Source organism: Macrobrachium rosenbergii, chromosome 43 (genome assembly GCF_040412425.1).
Source record: "Macrobrachium rosenbergii isolate ZJJX-2024 chromosome 43, ASM4041242v1, whole genome shotgun sequence".
Lineage (NCBI taxonomy): Eukaryota > Metazoa > Arthropoda > Malacostraca > Decapoda > Palaemonidae > Macrobrachium > Macrobrachium rosenbergii.
Genome location: NC_089783.1, coordinates 27226745 through 27247446, shown reverse-complemented (window position 1 = coordinate 27247446; position 20702 = coordinate 27226745). Strand labels below are relative to the sequence as shown.

At 36.6% G+C, this 20702-nt stretch overlaps 2 long non-coding RNA genes across 9 annotated transcripts in view; one reads left to right on the top strand and one right to left on the bottom strand.

The window, feature by feature from the left end:
* LOC136828682 (uncharacterized) overlaps positions 1-5460 on the top strand; it is a 20906-nt gene extending 15446 nt beyond the window's left edge. For 6 of the 7 annotated variants that reach the window (XR_010850176.1, XR_010850173.1, XR_010850172.1 and 3 more), the window contains 3 exons: positions 962-1120; positions 3656-3831; positions 4192-5460. This is a non-coding gene — a long non-coding RNA (uncharacterized lncRNA). Of the gene's footprint in view, positions 1-212; positions 293-961; positions 1121-3655; positions 3832-4191 lie in introns of all 7 variants that reach the window. The other variant, XR_010850177.1, reaches the window with a different exon arrangement.
* Positions 4869-20702, bottom strand: LOC136828683 (uncharacterized). Of its 2 annotated transcripts, XR_010850178.1 has the most exons (7): positions 20557-20702; positions 10096-10175; positions 9208-9351; positions 8213-8310; positions 7548-7769; positions 5696-5817; positions 4869-5366 (listed from the first exon to the last, which is right to left on the bottom strand). It is a non-coding gene; the product is annotated as an uncharacterized lncRNA (long non-coding RNA). The 2 variants fall into 2 exon arrangements; XR_010850179.1 differs by lacking the exon at positions 8213-8310.

The following is a 20702-nucleotide window of genomic DNA, read 5'->3' as shown; positions in this document are numbered from 1 at the left end:
GAATCCTCATAACTTGGTTTTCACCCCTGAACAGATTTTCAAAGAATTGCATTTTAGACATTTATTCAAATAATTTTAGTTTAGTATTAATATAACACCAGATACTTTAATTTGTTGTGAATCAAAGACAAACCCTTAAAACAGTCATATGGGAATCAAGTGATTTTACCTTGGTGATCTAGTTAAACTAAGCTATTGAACCATTGGAGCAGAAGGAAACGAGTTCATAAGATTTCTATCGAGAATACCAAACGCTCAACTGGCAGATTGACCCACGAATCAAGAAACCAAGGTAATTGCTCTTTATTCGCTTTTGTTTTGGATTTATGACTGTATAGTATGTCTACATCTCGGGTGTTTTGAATGTGTGGGGCATTATGTTGGTAACATCTTGTTTTACTGTAGATAAATCTGGCTATATCTTAATACCGCTGTTTTAAGTTCAAGAGGCTGTCTGTTGTCATTGTTTTGGGGCCACAGTAATTGTCTCTTCAGTAGCTGTTCCCTCTTGTTTCAGGAATAGAACTTCCTAGTATATACGACGATTTTCAGTTGTATTGGGGGGAGGGGGGGGCAAAACTTCAACAGTCATAGCTTTGGGGTCTTTTTTAGTGATAGGCCAGGGTGACTGATGTTTTTAGTAATTGAATCCCAAAATTATCAGAAAATTACTCTGGATCATAGGTTAACTGTCTGGAGACATTTTCAAATTCTGCCCATGTTAACCAGTCATTCAGGTGAGCTATGACCTAACATCCATCACCCTGTAGTTCCTCTCAATGTTTTATTAATAGTACTCACTATATTGTATTGTGTGCCATACAGGTTCCCAACTAGTATCATGCTACTTTGGAGTTGACATAGTCAGGCTCCAGGATAAGCATATGTCCAACACATTTAGAAGCTTTCCTGTTATAGCAGGAGATTTTTATAACTGTAGTAAATTTTGGTATTTTTAAAGGTAGAGGTACATTTTCCCAAGAAAAGGAAGTCTTCTGAATGCATTTATCGAAGGAGATCTTGGCCTTCATACTAGAACTTTCTTGGGTGTTCACCGAAAGAATTATGATTGGGATTTATACGGTCTCCAGCTATGACCCCTTGCAAGATTTGCAATCAGGTTAGTATATTTGTTGTTGCAGAATTGGTCTTCTTACTCAAGACAGACAGAGAACCATAGTTTTGATGCCTTCTACAGTAATAGGAATTTTTTTTATTACTTTGATTCTGCCATAATGGAAATAACTATTTCTTGGCACAACTTGATACTGTATTCTTTTCTGTGATTGAAATTTTCTCTCTCTCTCTCTCTCTCTCTCTCTCTCTCTCTCTCTCTCTCTCTCTCTCTCTCTCTCTCTCTCTCTCTCTCTCTCTATTATCTTATCAGCCAAATCTTTCAAAGTTATTGATTACAAAGTCGTTTTCTTTAATTCTACAGCATAAGACCTTGTGAATCAGCCTGTCAGTGTAATTCTTGACAACAATATATTACATGTAGTTACACCTGTAAAACTTTGGATGATAGTTTTTTTTTTTTTCTGAACTTTGTTTAATGTAACCCAAGTTTATTATTTTGATGTATGCTTAGTTTTGATTATTCTGTTATATGAAGGTAATTTTTTGCTATTTTGTGTATAGGATATTTCTGTAAAGATGCTTAATATCCACAGATCATAAAAATATGAAATTCTAATCTTAAGATTTATTGGAATATTGTGTCTTCATATACAGTATCAGTGGGAGTACTCAAGGAATAACAAAAATGGATGTTGATCAGTGTTGCCTAAATTTGGTTTTCACCTACCATAATGAAGACTTGGGACAAGTATGAGAGTCCTTAGAGGATGAAAAGTGAATAAGTTCTAAGACCACCAGCAATAACAAGCAAGTTGTTAATGATATTTGGAGAAACAGTCTGTGATGAGCTGACCAACATACATGAACCTAGTAAAAGGAATAGGACGAGAGTGGAAGAGAAGTTTGACCTTTAAACACTTTTTAAGGATGCATGTGTTTGAAAATATAGGAATAAAATTAACTTCAGCATGTACACAAACACAAATGGCGGTGATGAAGGAATGGCTGCAATCAGTTGTTAAAATTAACCTACATCAGTTGGCTTCAGGCCAGAAAACTCTGCAGCAGAAGCAGACTTTATAATGAGACAACTATTGTAAAGAAACATGGAGGCATATATTAACCATTTTCATGGATTTTGAGACTACAGATGATCAGTGTGTCATGACCTTTGAGATTACGTAAAGACCAGAGTGCCACAGCCTTTGAGACCACAAATGACCAGTGTGTCATGGCCTTTGAGACTACAGATGACCCGAGTGTCATGGCCTTTGAGGCTACTGATGACCAGACTTCCATGGCCTTTGGGACTACAGATGACCAGAGTGCCATGGCCTTTGAGGCTACAGATGACCAGACTTCCATGGCCTTTGAGACTACAGATGACCAGAGTGCCATGGCCATCAGTTTAAAGGGACATTCCAAAAGCAGAGAGCAACGAAAAACATTAAATAGTGATGCTACTGTACTTCAGCAGATCTAGAGTGAAAACTGTGGAAGGTTTATTAACCATTTTAGATTCTTATGATTCCATCCTATTCAGCCACTGAGTTCCCAATTATGTTTTTTTTTTCCAGTTCAAATTTATCATGATACTCGGCTTTATACTATAAAAAAAGTTTACAGCAAACAAAGAGAGAAAAATTTTATTTACCTATTTTCTTAAGTGGTCCGTGTGTGAAATTCAGACAAATTTTGGAACCAGCCAAGCTCACAAAGCTCAGAGGGGGTAAAAGAAGTAAAGATAAATGCTGGTGTCCCTCAAGGACGAGCACAGCATCGTATGTTGATGACGACAGTGATGGAAGAAGTAGAGGTAGGCCCCATAGGGCTGCTTTAATATTTGCAGATGTCTTAGCAATTTCAATAGAAACTGAAGTTGTAGGAGAAAAGGTGCTGAAAATTAAATAAAGCTTAAGATGACAGCAAAAAGAAACCTAAGTAATAGTTGTAAAGAAATTGCAAGAAGTGGTGAGAGGATTCATTACTGTTTCAAATGTTAGTGTCACAAGACACTTCAATGTCACAAGATGCTTTGGATTGTAAGGTTTAAACAGTGTAAGAGATTTTCCTGGCCACCACTTGTCAGAACATGGTGGGGGGGGGGAAGAGGGAGAAGCATCATCAGGTTCTGATGGTGGGGTAAGCCTTAGAAGAGGTAAACTTTTCTGTAACCGTAGGGATACATAGAATTTGAAAAAGGCAGTGAAGAGCAGTAGGAAAGCAGCACGAGTATGGAGTAGTAAAAGGAAGTAGCTAACCTTCTCTAGTAAATATGAGTATTCCAATATTAAACAAATTTGTTGTGTATATGGGCATACACAACAGAAATGTTTCCTGAAAGATTTTAAATTGTTGCAGATAGGGTATATAGGCTGTAAACTCTTATTACCTGAATATAAAAAAGGGATCGTTTACTCAAAGAAAATTTTGTTTACTGCTGGTTTACTGCTGGTTCATTATATATTTTATCTTTCAGGTATATGCTTAAACTCTTATTACCTGAATATAAAAAAGGGATTGTTTACTGAAAGAAAATTTTGTTTACTGCTGGTTCATTATATATTTTATCTTTCAGGTATATGCTTATGTGTGGTAGAGACCGATATTGTGCACGTAGCAGACTTGGGTTAAAGCATAGCAATGGAAATGCACATCAGAAGCAGACTTGGGTTAAAGCATAGCAATGGAAATGCACATCAGAGCAAAACTTTTCTGTTCCCTGCTGGTAGTTTTTATTCTGCTGATTAAAGTGTAAGTTATTACTGTTGGGAAGCAAATGCAAGTTTTCTGCCAACCAATTCTCTCACCAGTTATTTTTATAGGTATCATCTCTTGTTGAAATTGTCCGAGGACCATCTATATATAGGGTAATGATATCATGATCTGAGGGATTTGCTTGTCTATATATAAAATTTGGGGTAAAAGTCTTAAAGTTAAATACAAAATACACGAAAATGATGAGATGGAGTTTTTATCCATCCAAAATTTTTTCAATCTTGACATTTACCTGAGAATTCATGGGTCATGTGATAGATATGTCCTCTGTAATTATTACATGGGCGGTTTTAATTAGTAACATTTGCCTCAATTATATTTTTCTCCCCATTACAGATTGCAATGATTGCTGAAAAGTATAAACTGCTATATTGCCTTACAAGACCAATATGGCTTATGATACTGACCACACCATCTGGGGCATCTCGTAGCCTCTTTAAGGACCATTTGGTGGAAATGTAATATTGCAGGTGAAGTTTGCATTGTGAGAATCGAGCTCCAGCACCCGGTGATTGACTTCTTCAAACGTTTGTGGATATAAATAGTTCAAATCTTTGCCACAGAGCAACTGGGACAAAATATGAAGAACGAAAACTATATATCCATTATAATTTGCAGAAATCAATCGCCGGGTGCTGGAGCTCTATTTTCAAACAGTGCCCAACTTTGCCTGCAATTTACATTACCCCCAAACTTTTGGTTCAGGCCCAGTTAATAAGATCCTTGTTATATCGATGATGCAGTATGGAACTACAAGGAGGATAAATTAGTACCACTGTAACTGGGAGAGAAGAAGAAGAGAGTTGTAAATTATGAGACAGCTGAGGTGCAATTTCATCTTTTATTGTTCCCTTTCATGACACTAGGTCTGTTGATGTCACTGTAGCTTCCTTATCTTGATACTGTATACACACATCTCTGTTCTTCCTTTTCTTGATGCTACATTCCAGATGCATCACTGCTCTTCTGTTTACTGCCCATACGTCCCAGCTGCATCACTACTTTTCTCTGTACCGCCCATACGTCCCAGCTGCATCACTACTTTTCTCTGTACCGCCCATACGTCCCAGCTGCATCACTGCTCTTCTCTATACCGCCCGTACGTCCCAGCTGCATCACTGCTCTTCTGTATACCACCTATAGCTTCACCTTTCTTCCTTTTCTTGATACTGTATACACATCTCTCTATTCTTCCTTTTCTTGATGCTACATCCCAGATGCATCACTGCTCTTCCATGTCTTACTTGCACGTCCCTGTTGCTTCACTTGCCCTCCTTTTCTTGATACTTCCTGACCGGTTACACAGCAGTTTACCCAAATCAGTTTTTAGCCGGTCTAAACGTTCATTCCAATATTTTAATGTAGCACAATCATCACTGCTAAAGTATCATGGTAAATTTATTTGCTGTCTTCCAGCCCATCTTCCGTGTTGCAAGTTAATACTTTTGACAAGAAGCTTTCAGTCATATGATGAAAGTCGTCGGACACAGCCATTTGCAGCGAAACACACCCTGCAAATGCCAATATTTATGAGTAACTCGAGAAATTTGTGGTTTTAAAGTATTATTCTTGTTCTTGGTTACGTTAATAAACAGTTTTCTCTAACACCTACTTTTATTAGAAAATGTCCTCATATCTGACAGCCAGTAAATCAAAGTTTTCCAAATTGTCTGTTAGACAAGGAAATGCAAATTTCCTTCTAAGATAAGGAATATATACAGTTTAGCTTTCTCTTAAAACTTACTTTCCAACTGCAAAACATAAATAATCGCCTCCAAGAAAAATGTCCAATGGTTTACCCAACAAAACGTTTAACGGGTAAAAAAGAAAATTAACTTACCTGTCGAAAATGGACTAGAAATTAATTTAGGCAGCAAATTATTGCTTATAATTCTCGGTTCTAAAACTGAGAGGTCCATATGTAACACTGGCAGCAGTCTGCAATGGCTTCATCGTCCTGCCCTGAAAATATAATCGCAATTTCGAATCACTTGCTACAAAATTAAATTATTGGTACAATGTTTCTTCACTGTAGTCCAGTAAAAACGTACAAACAAAACCACAAAAATCCATAAGCCGAAGAAACGAGCAGGTGCATAACTCCAAAAGAAAATTAGTTCCACATTTTTTTAAAAGGAATGCCATGTAAGGATTTGGGGAAAGGCAGATATAACTAAGAGAAAATGCAAGGAAACACATCAATTAACTGAAAATAACTGAGCAGGAAATCAATTCCAGACTTTCAAAAGACTAGGAGACCAATTAACTTGTAAACTGACGAAGCCAGAAATGATAAAGAAAAACTAAAATGAAGATCAAAAATGGGAAAGTGCCACGAACAACAAGGAAAGTGAAAAATTCGCCACACTACATTATACAAAACTGGAGGGCCCACAAAAAAATTTTAATATTGAAAAATAGAAACCTATAAAGTTAAGACAAAAAGAAAAATTGTGGACAAAAATTTCCTGAATTAAAAAAAAAAATTCCCAGAACATTACAGAAACTAGAAACTGGTAAGAAAGCAAAGACAATTATATTTACTATGCTGATTTTGAAAACTCCATTCACCTAAAAGCTATTGATCAATGGAAAAATAACCCTTAAACGCTAAATGCACCCACGCTCACTTAAACTTCCCTAAAAAAAAAAATCACTGAGGACTTAAACTTCCCTAAAAAAAAAAGTCGGGTATATAAAATGATCAACTTCAGAGGAAATCAAAACATATTGGGAATTAAACCTTCGTAAAGTCTTTTTTTTTTCATTTCTATGAAATTTCAACCAAAATGCTTTTCTGCAAAAACCTGAAACTCGCTGAAGAAGATACCAACTAAAAGCCTTGTACCACTGCAAAGGCTATGTACCTACAACAACTCCTAAACTCATTACTGCGAAAATCTAAAGGTAGCTAGATTCTGAATTAGAAAATGAATCACCACAGCAAAGTTCCAGAAAATCATTCGAGTCAGCCAACCCGTAAGTTTAATTAGTTGTGTACAAAAATACAACGAACACCGAGCAAAGCACTTGACAAAGAATGTATTATTATTATTAAACTTTTACTTTCACCGAGAGAGAATATTCACAAAAGCAATCACCATCTTTCACTGAAATCTGGTCAACTTAACAGGCAACTTGCAAGACGACAAAGAGAAAATTATTGCTTATAAAAATTATTCGTAAAAATTAGTTAAATCCGCTGAAAACAATATTGCCACATAAAACTGCTCGTCTTAGCTGCATCGAAACATTTGTAAACACATCCCTGAATGAAGTCAAGACTGATGCAGAGAATTTAAACGATACTTGCATTCATATGAATGAACATAACTACTTTCCCCCTCGTGCATGACCGAAATTTTAGCTAAAAAATACACATTTGCTGAACTTTCAAGCAATAGTCGGGGAATTAAATTCCAAGAAAAAATTTGGTGTTACATATACTCATTTGCAAATGTACAGGGAAAACTTCTACTTTGAACTGACAAAGTGTTTTTTATCAGCACAGGATCAAATCATCATTCATGGATTATAATATTGATTATCTGTGTTCATCACTTTCAGCTTGGCAAAATAATAACCTAGGAGACAGCTGAATTATGAAAATGTCAAAAACTCGATATTTTGACCAACTATTAACATTTGTTTTTAAAAATTTTCATCTTTACAATAAACTGAAATTTGATTACCTAAACATTTAAATCAAAGTGTATCTGCAAATTTTATGTTCGTCGTCGATATGAACGTTGTTAAAAGCATAAATGCAGCCCAGCAGTCGTTAATTCAAACGAAATCCCAGGTCTCGAAAGCTTGAACAAGGTACGGAAATATGGGTCTTTCTTCAATGTAACGTGGTTACGCTGGTCCTTTTCAGTTGGCAGTCCTTGAGGGGAGATGCACTTCACGGGACCCTGAAATTAATATACTTAGAAGCATGGATGCTTTTAAAATTATAATAGTATAAAGCTTCTGCACTAATTAAAATACTACAGTATATTATAGACCTCTAAGCTCTGAGATTTATGAAACCATGTACGAACTAGCCTTTACTGATTAGATGCTGTAGCTCCACCATCGAAAATCTTTCGATAACTGTAGCATATGTGCAAAACATTTTAAAAGACAAGAAAGTATACTATGGCAATTGGCAGAACTTTACCTAAAGTCTGTCATAGTTACACCAGCTTATGTTTAAGCCTCTCAAAACTGCCTCGGGGTCATTCGTCAAAAATGCTTAAAATATTATTGCGCCTCTCGGCGAAAAGATCCAACTATTTCTAGTGATGCTAGGCAGGATTAGGTCTCTAACAAGTGAAGTAATCTGAGTATACAGGTTTGAGATTTAATTACTTACTAAAAAACCACCATCTCTGGAAGACTGATATTTTAAAACTTCTTAAATTTTCAGTGCCCCTCAGGCTGTACAGCTATCGACCTCACAAATTAGTTTTGCTGCAATTAGTAAGAAAGTTAATATAAACCAGAACTCAAAACTGCTTTAAAAAAAAAAAAAGTATCAACTTTCTATGGGTTGCTGAATTCACTGTTTCGGCAGAAGCTTAGTTATTTTGTAAATTCACTTAAATATTAAAATACTTAACTGAATCTGGCAATGATTAGCAGTTCTCATATTCTGTACGTGGCATTCACATTACTTCGCAGCTGTACAGATTGTTTTCCTTTATAGGATATAATTTCAAATGCACCTTTATTCCAAGACCGACTGAATTGAAAGCAATGAAGAAATATCCTAAGTGTTCTTAAATTTCTCATATTTAGCTCATGAATCAACCCTGTTTTAAAGGTCGAGTTATGCACAATGGTGTACACTTAAATGTTTTTTAATGTTTCGTTTCATTTTTAACATGTAAATTATCACAAAGAGAATTAAGCATTGGTACTAATCTATAAAAAATTATAATTTTAGTTTGGAAGTTGTCCAAAAACTGATATTTTCAAAACGGAATTTTACAGATGTCATGTCTAGAACTATTAAATTACGATGAGTAACGAGTCCACTTACATTAGATTCGCTCATATAAATGTACTACACAAACGCAAATCAAAGTTCCCATTACACCCAGAAAGCTTAGTGCCTGACAAAAATTTAACTAAAATGTTTAACATTTAAAATATTAAAAATTCAGTCTCAGAATAAATGTTAACATTTATAAGTCACGTAAGTAGCAGACTTATAGTATACCCCGTCCCACCACTAAGGCTTCTTTACGGTTTCAGTTGTTCACTTTTACATTCGTACAGAAACACCTTGCACAGTTTTCCCCAATTTCAGTTCTAATTAAACTACAGAACAAAACGGCCAAGAGATTAATCAAAATTTGTACTTACTTAACAACAAAGCCCGATATCTCTTCTGAAAGTTTTTTAGCTTTGGGACAAATTACGGGGATGTTACTGAAGACTCCTTTGCTTTTGTGAAGTTCCAGATTTCTGAGTCAACTTAATTATACTTGATGTCAACCTGCAGACATCCTGCAAAACATCTTTCTTTTAAGTTCAATTCAGACAATCAATCTTTTAGAAAAAATCAAAACTACTACAAACCTATCGAATTTCACAAAAAAAAAAAAAAAAATCCCAAGAACCTTATCACATTTTGATTCCACAGAAATTTTTCTCCAACATCCTCAGCCACTGGTGCCATTTGTATTATTTAAGGTATTGTTCATCCTCTCTGATCACAAAGACTTTTAAAACAGAACCCTTGACCCTTGTATGACAAATTTATATTCAGAGCAATTTAATACTCTCAAAAACTTCACCTAAAAATTTCCCCTGGCAGATGAACATCCAGAATCTGGTAAATTTCGAGTGTGAATCACAACAGTAATGAATATTCCATTGTTCAATACCCATAAATGTAGTCTCTGAACCCTTAAAATTTCATCTGAAGAGATCTGGTTCGTATACAAGACATTTACATCTCATGTTGGTAAAAGAAAAAATTACTACAGAGAACCACTATGTTGCAAAACGTCTGTCGTATGCATAAACATTCATACGCTGCTAACACTACCTTCATCAGTCTACAGCCCAAACGGAGCCTTAAAGCTACTTCTAAACTACATTTTAAAAGACATTCCCTGGTTTTCGAAATATAGTCTACTCTCCAGTTCTACTATATCTTATTATTCAAGTTAAAGGTACACAAATATATTCAGATCAACGGAATTTTTTCTAGCATTTCTTTTTCTTGATTTGGTGCTATGCACTTACCGTCAAGAGGTCTTCAGTTCTCTAATCTGGTAAATTTTACCAGGTGACGAAATGGGCGTAACTGATTTGCACAATTCTGCCTGTAGGAAAGAAAGCAGGGTAAGAATTTTCCAAATTCTGACAAGTTTCTCTAAAATTACTTCATATGTTAAACTAACATTAAGGCAGCTCAGTTAGTTTTCAGTAAGTCTTAGAAATAAAATATTCCAGTTATCGCTGATTCTTATATACCTATTTTGATGGCAGATTTTTTCCGTACTAGATAGTATAGTAACATTTTCTGCAGAAAATTGTTGCTGTAAAATGCTTAATTGATATAAGCCAATTTGAACTGAAACCTGACAATTATTCTACAAAATTAAAAAACATAAGCATGATACTCAATTTTATACATACATCTACACTACAAATTCCACTAAGAAATCTGCACCCTCCTGTATACCAGTGGATATTTCAGCAGCTTTCTAGTGAGAACTTTTATATCCCAAATACTTCTTGTAGGACAAACATTTTCGTAGAATTTGCTACCCTTGAACCTTAACCACATCTTTTTAATGATAGTTAATTATATTGCAACAGGTTAAGCTCAAGCATTTAAACTATTTACCCCAGATTTGAACCTTACTATTCATACTTTAAAACTTGATACAAATTCATTTTCAAATCATAGTTAAACCATTGTTTTGACATCACACAAAAACTAGCTATTCATTGCCCTCATAAGCAGCGTAATTTTGTCTATGCTAATTGTCCATGACCCACTTGATGGAGTATTATGGATATTATAATTAATTTCAACCTGAGGATTAATTAAACAAAAGTAAGCCGCCAAGTGGTGCAAGCAAAAGCAACTAGGTCAGGTAAAGAAGAACGCAGAGAATTGTTGTAGTTGTACATTTTATGCAACGAACACAATGAGCTCATTTTACGTCTATGCCACAAATCAACATTAGGAGTCGGCAAAATAAACTTGACTAAGTACATATCTATCCAGGAGTTTAAGATTAGAGTCAGCACCCAAAGACCACAGAGGAGAACAGTAGGCTACTACGAACGAGGAAGAGAGTTAAACATTGACATAATAGCTTCACCACGAAACATTCGGAAACATTTCTGCAAGATACAAACTTTATGAGAAACAGAGGAAGCAATATTACATGTATGCTTCTCAACAGTCGCTTTCTTAAAAGTTACACCTAATATCTTAAGAGTAATTGACATTTAATACAGTAGCATTTAAATGCAAATCGGGTGCAAAGACAAAAATATGATGAAATGGTTATCATACTTGAGTTAAAGAGTTAAGCTTATGCAATCAATCAATTTGTTCTCAACACCTTGCCACATGTAACTATTATGGATAATAAATGTCAAAGGTCCAAGAACACTACCTTGAGGAGTACCTGGTGTGACATTACTTACGCTACTAAACGGGCCATCAACGCAGACCTTTTGAGTTCTGCTTATTAAAAGTTCAATTAGTGTATCAATAAAAGATCCACCAATTCCCAATAATCTTAGCTGGTAGATAAGCACTTTACGATTCATACAGTCAAGCGCTGCCCTAAAATCTAAATGTACCGTGCATGCCCCTGCACCCTCATTAAGAGCCCTCTACAAGATAGTGGATTTTGACCAAAATATATCACAAGTACCAAGGCCTTTACGAAACCCACATAGTAATGCTGGCAGCGAGTTATTACCTTCAAGAACATACAAAGATGCTTAGAGAGCATTTTCTCAAAAACCTTCCAGCAAACATTATAGTAGGAAAACTTGCAAGTTCGACTTTCTGAAAATAGTATTAATCTTAGGAGAAATGAATCGACAGCCTTTTTAAAAAAAATTAGAAAGATCCCATTACGTTTTATACTGCTGTAACTGTCAAGCCTAAGAAGCAAAGTTTTGACTTCTCTAGATCTGAAGGCCATTGAACACAAGTTAGGATCTGACAACCATGGCTGAGGCAACACCTATGACTCATCACACTGTTTGCTCACTAAGGCTTGAGCCAAAAGTCGTTCTTGCTTTTTAGGCCACAAACAGTAGTTCCATCAGCTAGTACAAGGGGAGACATGCTAGAATCAACTCCAAAAGATGACTTAAGGGTAGACCGCCACTTAACGCCACTGGAGAGCAATATCACTTTCACAAACTCGGTATAAGCTCTCTAAGATCTCTCAAACTACCTTAGCTTTACTTCTGAGCCCAGTGAAATTATTCCACAAAAAAATCGATTGTTCTTCCATAAATAAGTTTTTTTTCACGTAGCTTTAAACCCCTCCATATCTTTAAGACGAAGCTTGAGGATTTTAGCATTCAGACTTGCATAATTACTGTTCCCCCTGAGCTCAATAACATCATAGTGAATACCATCTCAGATGGACTGGGATTTCAAGTACACCCGTCTTGAAAATCTAACATCAGGAACAAATTGATCCATCTCCACATTAACTTCAATCAGACCATGATCAGACGAACCCAGTGGTGAACTTACTCCACAAGATTCAATCCCTGTTAAACCTGTGAATACCAAGACAAGACAGTTCCCTGATTGTTGTGGAGATACAAGCCCTGTAGCATCTGAATACCAGGTCAAGTCAGTTGACAGATTGGTGTGTAAGTTAATTTGTTAATTGCTGATTATCTGTGGTAGTGATGAGCTCAGCCATTTAGTATGATGAACATTGTAACACCAATGAAAATTAAACAAAACTTAGAATCAGCTTCCTGAACTGCTGTCATTATGGTAAGCAAGCAGCCATAAATAGAACCATCGCAAAACCCAGATTTATTAGTCTTCTACAGCCTTTAACCTCCTGTATTTCATGACATCCACACTCGTACAGTGGCCTATGAGATGCAGACAACCCCTCTCTAATATACAGCGCCATTCCATGGGGCTTAGGAATGGCATTACCGTAAAATTTGCTTCTTAAACCCTGTTATCAACAGTTCTGAAATATATCACAAATCAGACACAGGAGTTTTAGAACAAAAGGATATCAAAATCGACAGCAGCTACATCAAAGTCCTTTTTATTCTTATTCTATAATCCACAGACATTGCTTCATAAAATACGATATTTTCGTTAAGTATCACCAGAAGGATGCAATAACGTAAAACAAAACAAAAATTAATATTGGCAAACTTAAAGACAATAACAGGAACAATATATACATGTAAAATCAATATTGAAAAGTGTATGCACATAAGACAAAATTTTCAGTGGAATTAAACTGGTCAACTGGGAGGAGCCAGCACACGCTGCAATGATAAACATCTCCAGATTTGCCAGACACTGAAGGAAGGACAGTTGTGATTGTTTTGAAAATGAATTCATGAGCCAAGATAAAAAAAAAAAATAGGATAAGGCAATTCCTTACTAAACCACCCGGCATCCTCGGCCCTTCTACTTAGCCTGCCCTGCACACCGTTGAAAAACAAGAGGAAGAGGGAACAGACAGAAAAGTGTTCTTGAGTGTACCCCAAGCAAGATATCTCCAATCCGTGACAGTGGAAGACTCGGGTACAAAGTCTATGGCACCGTCCAAGGTTGAGGTTCAGCGTAACCACATCCTCGAAGAGATACCTACCAGGCTACCGAGTCTTCTGTACAACAAGAAGGGACAGAACGCTAAGGGTAAGAAGTGTAGGACGTTCGGTGTTGGCAAGCGTGTGTTAACAATTAAAAACAAGAATTAATTATGCCAGACTATCCTGAGATGGTGTAGGCCAGGCCTGTGCAGCCTGCGGCCAGGTTTGTGCAACCTGCAGCCAAGCCTGTGCAACCTGTTGGGCCGCATGCCGTCCTCAAGACACTTTAGTGCGGCCCGATCCTTCAAAAATAAATATCGCACAGTGCGGCCTAATTATTTAAATTCCTTAAATGTCGTTTCGTCGACACACACACACACACACACACACACACACACACACACACACACACACACACACACACACACACACACACACAGAGAGAGAGAGAGAGAGAGAGAGAGAGAGAGAGAGAGAGAGAGAGAGAGAGAGAGAGAGGCGAGTAGACGTGCTGTAACCTTCACCCGTCAGGAATAATACGTGTCTGAAATATGGTGACAGGTTGGTAGCCTTACAAGAAGAATTTTCAGTTGAGATTCCATGACCTTAGAAAACACTCACTAGCTATTGAACTGTTTGCTTCCCCATTTTCTGTGGATGCGGAAACTATTCCAGAGGACATGCAAATGGAAATAATTGAACTGCAATGTAATAATGAACTAAGAAATAAGTATGGTGATAGCTCAGTATACGTAATAAACATTTATCAAACACAGAATATCCCAAACTATCTGGTATGCAAGGAAAGGTGATGGCAGTGTTTGGTAGCACAATGTGTGTGAACAGCTCTTTTCAAAAATGTACCTGGTTGGAAATAAATTTCGATCCAACAAATGCAAAGTCAGCCATTAGGTTTTCATTTGGTTGTATAAAGAAGGTTAGGATATTCCTATCAGTTCAAGTACACAGTTATCTCTATGTGCGTATTACAGTCATATCTAACAATAGATAAGCCCCGGGAAATATCCATGTATAATACAGATGTTTAGCTGGGTGAGAAATCAAGAGTATTGTGTTTAGGATGGGAATGTTAAGAATCTTAGTTCTTAAGATAATTTGCTTGACTTAGGTCATAGGATTTTTTTTTCTTTTGCATTATATATTACATTCACATGTCCTATGAAGTCTTTTTGTAACTACAGAATATTTTCATGAGTTAGAAATATAAGACTACGCAGTTTTTTTTTTACTGAGGCCGTCTTTCTAACACCCCGATGTGCGGCCCTCCATAACTTGAGATTCTTGGCTAAAGACCCTTCATTTGAAAAGGTTGCACACCCCTGGTAGGCATAGAAAAAAGCCCATGACCAGATATCTGCAGTACCGGCCAGCCTAAGAAAGGTCCTTAATCTCTGCAGTGGTAGTATCTCAACGGGAGACTGGTGCCTTCGCCAAATTACCGTATAATAAACCCTAAACCACTTCCGAACCACGCTAACGTCAATAAGCTCTACCATCCTTACAGCTAAAGAGGTTAAAATTGAGAAGGTGGGAGGTTTGTTTACCATCAGTCTCTGAGGGACAATTCCAGAATTAGTTTAATTGCCAGATGATCTTATTTATCGCTCTTGCGACTCAGTGCATAGAAAGCTGCAATTACACATATTAAACAAAATTCCTAGTGCCCGTTTGGGTTTACTTGCGTCCAAACTATCATTCGGATCAAAGGGCACCGGTAAAAAACATTGCATATATTGTCAATGTGAATGCTTCAATGCCGTAGGTACATTTTCCTTGTTTCAGGAGGTCGTTATGATTACAGCCCTTGCCAAACCAAGCCCCCATTTCCCCTTCCTTTTGGAAGTGCAGTTCTTTAATTATATAAGCTATAAATGACTAAAGTTAAGAACTGAAAAATTACCTGCTTCAGTCCAGAATTCCTTGAAGCTTTACTCTTTCCATAATATTTGTTTATACGGACTTTTAACCATTTTTTAGGAAAAACTGACAGTGCTAAAGTTTTCTTGGAGAGTGTGGCAGTCAAAAATAAGTCAAGAAAACTACCGAAATAGAGAAAACGGGGTCTCACATTTAGGAGGGTACACTTGTAAAGAGGACATATAGCATGAAGTAACATTTTAAAATAAATATGGATAGGCCGTAGGTTTCTTTTCAAAATATTTCCAGACTTGACATTGGATGTGGTTTTAATGCTCAGATTAGATTATCATAAACAGCATTTCCAATTAGGAGCACTCTTACATAATGAGCTGATCTTGTTGTTCTTTGCAAGGATCTATCTTTTAATCTAGATGTCTAACATGCATCTAACATTAGGCTCAGCTATTCATTTAATGACCATTATCTGAAACCGCTTTAAGTGCATTTAACCTAAGGAATATATTTTTAAGTTCAAGAACCACCTAAAATCGTCATAAAAATAAAGTTTGTTTACCTGCATGAAAATTGCCACAAAGTTACGCGAAGTTTCGTTCGTATTACAAGAATTCAGGGGGCAACTTACTACACACAAGTGAGTCACTCACGATAATAAAAATCACTCTGATACTGCAGGCAATTCTAGCGACGGCAAACTATTCCAAACTCAACTACTAATGCGCTATCTTCGCTGACTTATATTAGCAGGTGCTTTATCCTAAAGACGCTAGACCGAACTGCGATGTTGTCTAATTGGTCCGTAACCGCAAAACTTAAATTTCACATTCAGTCCGTAAAGAACTGAACGCTTTATACCGTTAAGATCAGGGACAAAAATTGTTTTTACCATTATTTCTTCATGGTGTCCGATGGCAGATCCAAAGTTATCCTGCGTCCTGTATAACCGTACCTCACATTTAAACAAGCTCGAATGCGTACGTGGCCCCATGCACACGCGCACACCCGCAAACTTCGTGGACAACCAGTCGAATGTAAATTTTATTTTGTTGGGCAAAAACTAAGAAATATAATATTAGTTTCTCATAAGAGGGGCTTAAGCACATCCTAAAAGCCTTGAGCTAAACTATATTGTGAGCTTAAGCACTGAACAGATTAAATGCAGTCTCCTTTAGCAAGAACCTCATGGCTAAAAATTCTTCCCAAATAATCCAAGAATACAATATATATTACCTACCTCGGTAAATTAATACATTTCTCAACATCCGAGTCAAATGTCACTGGACACTATGTCAAACTACACACACATTAAGTGCCCAATGCAAGGGCTATCAAGGATCACATGCACGATTAATTGAAAACAGACTTTACGAAAAATGTCCTATGAAAATGTTAGGCTCTAAATGATGAGGACGCAAATAGACCTCATAAGCAGTGAAATAACTAATAACTGTGTAGTAAATATTCATAAGCATTCCAAGTACGTAGCATAACATTTATAAGAATTATCATAATTCTAGATTAGAAAGACGCTATGAAAAGCCCAAAATCGATATTGTATCTGTGAACATAGTGAAGCCTCAGTTAACCAACACAATGATACATTTCTTCCGCAAGCACGTATTAGCCTGCATATTCCTTTCACTAAATTCAGGGATAAGTGTTCTACCCATAAGGTCCCCATTGTGAGTTCAAGGAACACAAAATTTAACATGCAGTAACAGACGTCTGAAAAGCATTACACACCTGATAAAAATTTCAGACTTACAAAATCTCTCTATCCAGCATGGAATTATGACGTTGTTTCTAAAGTGAAATCAAGAACTCACCTTTCTACCACAAAACCAAAACCTTAATTACCAGTTGAGAAACGACTGAGGCAACAAACCACCCGACTCAAACTCGCCTCTCGTGTCTGGTATGCAAAAGGTATATAGTTCTGAATTCTATACCAATCACAGACGTCCACGACATTCCCATCAAAGCAAGGGAAAAAGGGGCAGCTGCTGACTACCTGAAAGAACACAACACTCACCTGACAGTGACATCTCTTGGCAACGTAAAAACTCAAAGGTCTAGAGAGAGCCACTTGCCGGGGTGGCGGGGTGTTGGGGGTGGAACGAGAAAATGAAAAATACCTACAGAAAAGACAGACGTAATAAAAAAAAAATGTATGTTGCTTTTCAAGATTTTAAATAATGATTATTTTTGGAAAAATGTTAAAAGCTAGTCGACATAGACAAACCACTCACGTCACGTACGGCAGTAAAATATTCTCTCTCTCTCTCTCTCTCTCTCTCTCTCTCTCTCTCTCTCTCTCTCTCTCTCTCTCTCTCCCCTTCCTGTATGTGTATGGGTGTGTGGGCGCGTGAGTGTTTGCGTGTGCGAGTGTGTGTGCATTACTGCCTGTGAGTTTATTACAAAGTGACTAGTTTGCATTGGGTCGGCCTTATGTCACAAGCCCTTGCTAGAGGTGGAACATAAGCATGGTAATGTGAAAGGGAAGAAATGGCCTGGACTCTGGCCACTCACGAAAAAAATTTTCATCACAAGTGGACATTCAGATTTGTCAGAAGAAACGAAAACCATGTTTTTGATACTGAACTAACTCTCAGTGAAATGCCATCCACATTACTTTTTTTTTTTTTTTACAGTTAATTGCATTAATAAAACTGACGTTCTCTAGCACCCTGCTGTACAGGAAAATCGTTTCAGAGAAACGTAGACATCTAGAATAATGATATTCATTTAATTTTTCTTTATCATATACGGCATGGGTGGCCATGCTTTGGGAAAAATTGGCTATTGTACTCTTATTATTTAACAGTCTGGAAAGGTACAAGACTAGTGACTAGTGACCTTAGTAACTTTGTAGTCGTCGTCCTTGACAAATCCAAAATGTCGGTAAATATATCTATAGTGTGTTGTATAGCACAAATTTGCTTTTAGGCATCTGTTGCAGGTATTTATAAAAAATTAAATAAGAGTCATCACATTCGAATACGAATAACGACCATATAACATTATTCTTGGACCTCAGCTTTTAACGGAGACACTGCTGTAAATAGTTTAAAGAGTAACGCATGATCGGTAACATTAAGATTTTACGAAAACTAATTTTCTTTGTTTTCCGAGAACAGTCTAGAATTCCATTTATACTATTTCTCGATAACACTATCAGTATTTAAAAACCACTTTCAATATAGAGTAACGACACATTTTGATTCAAACGTATGGCGTTTACTAGAGACCTTAAACTTTCATCTGGTAATGCATAAAAGGGATGGGCATGTTTTGGCAGAGGGACTGAATTTTTCAACCCAATACTGTACATTTTCATAAAAAGTATGTTATTCTCCATTAGGATATCTGTTACAACTAATGACTTTTTAAAGTTAATTTTTTTTCAGTAAGCTGAGCAACACAAACGGTCAGTTTTCAACATTTCCTTCCGCCAGTTATGGCTTGGTTCGTAATTCTGCCGCCACGCTTCAGAATATATGATGCCTTGCTGGTTTTCCTCTTTAAAGGAGTCAGCTACTGTGTTTACACCTGCAGTTAACTAGTTCTTTTCATTTGCAATAACAAGCAAGAACTTCTAAACTCCTTTCGTAGTTTTCTTTAATAGATTAAGCTGGTTTTACGCTTCCATCAGTCTGCAAGATCCCTTTCACTATCCATACGTGTAGGCAACCACTGCCTTCGTCGTAACGGTAACTTTTCATCTCAGGGAAGATCGATTCTAAAAATACTAAAACTCGCAAAGTTTTCATACTGGAATTGCTGATGGCTTGGATATCTTCTTTACTTCAATTATGCTGTAAATTATACAATAAAAAAAAAATGACTACGACCCGATCAAATTTAGGATGGCCTATAGAAAAATCTAACAAGGTGGTTCTCCTACGAAGCTGCGAGAGCTGCCGTCCATTTTACATTGCTACAGTACGTTAAAAATCGCCATGAAGAGAAAACAGGGTCCTAAATATTGTAGGGTACTCTTTTGAAAAGAAGTATTGAGACAAGTTGTATATTGCCATATTACCTTGAACAGTAATACGACCTTATTTTACTTTAAAATGTGCTCCTAGCCTTTAAATGGGCTGCAGTTTAGATACCAGAACGAGTTTGTTACCAGTAGCATTGCCGGTTAGATTCTGGTCCTGTCTTTCTTCGAATACATATCAATCCTATATTTTTTTTTAGTATCTTACATGAATTCAGCATGATCTCAGATTTATCTAATTCAAGTCTTTATTTCAAAAACTTTCGTGTACATATAACCTAGAGAATTACGAACTAATAATTTCTTTAACTATCAGCACTAACCAGTAGCCTACCATCCCCCTCCCTACAAAAATTGTGAAGAAAATCAACTCTTTAACCTTCATTAAAGTTGCTACTTCAAAGATCGGGAACAAAAAATAATAGGGGTGCCGAGGTAACCTGATGAATGCATGACGGGGTTGAGGTAGTTGTTACAAAGTAAAAATTGTGACGGTAAAGAAAAAAAAAAATTGAAGCTGCATGACAAAGACCGTTTATTTACAAAGTAGGTTCCACATTTCCCCCTGAAACAAAGCTGCAGACCAGTCCCTGTGAAATCCGAAGAAACACTAAAAATCAGGTTTCATATCTTACTCAGAACACAATTTAATTGCACAGAATTTTGTAAGAGAAAATCATTTTGGTTATCTACTAAAAAACCTCGATATTGCTTCTACCAATGGACACCATTTAGCTGTTTACACGTCTGACATTAGTTTACTTCTGCAGCTAACTAGTAAACTTACATTTACAACCGTCAACAAAATTCCGTATGGCTGAGCAGATACGTTAATTTAATTTCATAACCAGGGGCAAATTGTACCAAGGTCTGATTCAGGCCTGTTTCCTTCGACAAGAATTAGACTAGAAACTTCACTTCATATTGAATATAAAATACTTTCATACCCTATATACTCCAGATGGAAAAAAACGTACAACTAATAATACTCATTGTTGGAATTACACAATGTAAAAACTTACGTTTCTAGAAAAATGAAAACACCGCACTAATTCAAAGTCATCATGAAAGGATGTATAACGGTTCCCTTTCGTGTCCTTGAAAAACTGTTTTAGCAAAAAGTTAGGCCACTGCTTTCCTGATTGGCCGAGCAGCTAAACAAGGACTC